General features: G+C 47.2%; 1 long non-coding RNA gene across 1 annotated transcript in view; it reads right to left on the minus strand.

Moving 5' to 3' along the window:
- The window catches only part of LOC123032799, a 17,120-nt gene that overhangs the window by 12,257 nt on the left and 1,162 nt on the right, over positions 1 to 3,701 (minus strand). The window lies entirely within an intron of this gene.

Here is a 3,701-nt window from a genome sequence, read left to right on the forward strand (position 1 = left end):
TCGGGGGGGGGGTGCACCAGTGCCGCCAGGGGGCCAGGGAGAGGAGAGATGGCTTGGTGGAAGCCATGCTGCGCCAATTTCAGTATTTTGTCCTTTTTTGACATTTTTTGCTGCTCAGTTTCCGGTTGTTTTGGAGAGCATTGTTTTTTTGCTATTGTGATTGGAAATGACTGCCCAGAACACTGTATTATGAGTATGGTGCTTTTTGCTTCTGCCTCAGTGCTCCCCGAGGCAGTTTTCCTGTTTTTGCCCGTCCCCAGCTGTGGAAAGGTTGACAACCACTGATCTAGAGGAAAGGCAGGGGGCGAAGCTCGGGGGCAGCCATCCCTGCCATGCCTCACTCCTGCCCTGGGATGTCATCAGCCCCTGAGTGCGGAGGTTTCTGAGAGCAGCAATGCCGTGCCGTGGGCTTGCCCATCGCCAAACCCACCCCTTTATACGACGATGACGACGCCGACGCTTACCTCCCAGAATTAAACCTCTGCTGAGCGCACCCTCCACAGCAGGGATTCATGCTCAGCCTGCACAGGATGGCAAGGAGCCAGAGGATGCAGTGCTGGACGCCCGCCCATGCGCTGGTGCAAGCGAGGGTGCTGATGCTCCTGCCTGTCCACCAAGCCATCGAGTAACCGAAGCACAGAGAGGGAGAAGCAGCCCGTCTTGCTTCCTGCCTACAGGGACTGGCATGGCTTGGCCCCAGGCGAGAGGGCCGGTGAACAGGCAGCAGTGCAGAAGCGGGCACTCAAAAACCTGGACTCAGCCATAGCTGAGCCACAGCACCTTCCAACAGAGCTGGAGATGCACACCCCACGTGGAGCACGGACAGCTACTGTCAAAACATGTGTGGTGCAACTTCATTCTATTTTTTTGGTCGTCAGCAGGTGGGCTGAGACTGCCAAATCCCAGAACAATTACTAGGATACAGTTCTCTGACTGGAATCCCCTGAACTCCGAAGCATTTGGTCATCCAACGCAGGGCAAGAGTAGCAGCAAAGATCATATTTGCTCCCTGCTCTGCAGTGTTTGCTGGCAAGGCTTTCCCGCCATCTAGCACGGGTGATTCAGGGAAAGAGGCTGGAAGAGGTGAAGTGGGACCCCATAAGAATTTACACTGTGTTTTTGCAAAAACTTGTCAGGTATAAATAAAGGAATAGCACTTATCACATGAACAATCCTAGATATTCCATTCCTTTTAAGTGCATTTACCTTACCCTACAGACTTAACTTTAAAGATGCCCATCTGTCAATGTCCGATAGGATCTCATTACTCTACCTCCTCAACATTAGCTTAATCATTTGAGCTCTGAACTGCCAGCTAGCTAGCATGCTATGGGTTACTGCATCTCCAACTGACATCAGTTCAGACTTTGATCAGTTAATAGAAGAGCCAGATCTGAAATCATTAATCCCTTGCATCACTATCTTGGACTGTGCCAGGGCTTTCATATAATTGACTGGAGAGGTTCTGGATGTCCTCAATCAGTAACTACACGGCTGCAATTGACAGTCACATCAACATCTCTGGCAAATGTATCGGATTCCATTCCTAATATTTCTAGTTTAAAATGGTTCTTCAGTAGAAGGTGCTAAGAGAGGCCTCATTAGTTATCCATTTCTAGTTTTATTCTATAATCTTAGTCCTTGGACAGAGCAAGCAAACCAATGTCTGCCTCTCTGTAGCTCCTGGCTCTCTGTCACTCAAGACCACAAACCCACCAGTTTTCACAGGAGGACCAAAATAGTTTTTATCTCCATCTTCATTAAGGGCAGAAGTAAGCAGTGTGATGGAATGGGCGACGGACCATTTAGGGATCATCTGTCAAGGCCTTGATTTGTAATTAGCCTTAGGATGGATTTAACACTTTTACAAAACCGGAAAGGGACTTGTTTCCCCTTGAAAGCTGCACATCTACTTTTGAATCAGCTTTTGTGAGCATCAGATGCATGTTCAAGAGAGTCCTAGCTATGTAAGTTTCCAACAAACTAAACTGTGAGACAAATCCAGCTACCTTGAATCCCAAAAACAGAAAACAGGCAGGAAATAAATAACTATATTGATATAGTATCTGGTGACTTGCCCATCATCCGGTGACCAGAAAGACTGCCACTCGGACTGCGGCACCCTAGCTCTGGATCTCTCTCTTTAGGAGTTTTCTTTCAGCTGAGTTTTTTGTCCTGGATTTTATTTTGCCAAGTCCTTTTGATTTGTTGGACTTTGTCTGGATAAAGCTGCTGTTGTGTGGTTGTCAGTTTTAAAAAATTTCTGTAAATTTTAATTTCTTGGATTGTTTAAAATCTATGTTAGAAATCACTTCTGAGTGTTTTTATATTGACGGATGAGGTATCACATACTCATAAACGGCATGGGGCTCAAGCATTCACTCAGTTGCAAAGCCAGGCTTGCAATCCCCACGCCCACACATTGGGAAACATTGAACAAGAGTGTCCTAAATATTTATGTCTTCAGTCCCTGCAAAGTTTGATACGCACACACAGAAAATAAACATGTGCTACTTGCAGAAGGAAATGCAAATTCATTATAAACAAGGCAAGCCAAAACAGTACACAAAATATAAGTAGGTCATCCTGCATCCTGGAAAAAGTTGCATTATGTTCCATTTGACTGGAGGAACAGAAGTTTCACATCAAAGCATCCCACCCTTCTCCAGCTCCCAGGGTGTCTGCTTTGTTCTGTTATTCTGGATAATGTCTGCGCAGTAACTATTTCTTTGCTGGTGGTTGCCCTGATCACTCATGCCAAATTAGGTCAGCTGTTGAAACTGCAGCAAGGCTTCCACCTAGTGGGCTGAGCTGACCCTTGTTCTGCACAACAAGACTGAGGGAGCACTTCTGCTGCCTGTCATCTCCCTGGGTCTCTCCTCCCAAGTCTCTCAACTTGCACACCCACTTTCTCTGACATGGCCTGGTCAATTGGGAGCCCAAAGCCAAAGAAAAGGGAGAGATCTGGCTGCCAGAAACTGGATTTTGGCTTCTCGTGGTCTTGGGTCGCACCTGCTATATTGGTCACTCGCTGCAGCATTCAGTGTGGAGAAACCAAACCCCACAGACAGCGCTGGCTATGCTTTTGGTGGAGTTACTGTTCTTCTGGGGCCAGGCTAAGATGCTCCTCTGCTGTCAGAGCTCTCTGCATAGCTTATAGCTTCATTGCGCTACACAAGCCCCTTGGCAAGGCAGTGATCCATGGCATTTCCTCTCACTTCCTGGCAAATAGATGGAGAAGAAATAGAGGTAGTGACAGATTTTATTTTTCTGGCTCCAAGATCACCGCAGATTATGACTGCAGCCAATAAATTAAAAGACGCTTGCTCCTGGGGAGGAAAGCTATGGCAAATCTAGACAGCATACTAAAAAGCAGAGACATCACCCTGCCAACAAAAGTGGATATAGTCAAGGCTATGGTTTTCCCAGCTGCAATGTATGGCTGTGAAAGCTGGACCATAAGGAAGGCTGAGCACCAAAGGATTGAGGCCTTTGAACTGTGTTGCTGGAGAAGATTCCTGCGAATCCCTTGGACTGCAAGGCGATCAAACCGGTCAGTCCTAGAGGAGATCAACCCTGACTGCTCTTTAGAAGGCCAGATACTGAAGATGAAACTCAAATACTTTGGCCACCTAATGAGAAGGAAGGGTTGATCTCCTCTAGGACTGACCGGTTTGATCGCCTTGCAGTCCAAGGGATTC

The sequence above is a fragment of the Varanus komodoensis genome, unplaced genomic scaffold (assembly GCF_004798865.1).
Source record: "Varanus komodoensis strain SLA01 unplaced genomic scaffold, ASM479886v1 scaffold56, whole genome shotgun sequence".
NCBI lineage: Eukaryota > Metazoa > Chordata > Lepidosauria > Squamata > Varanidae > Varanus > Varanus komodoensis.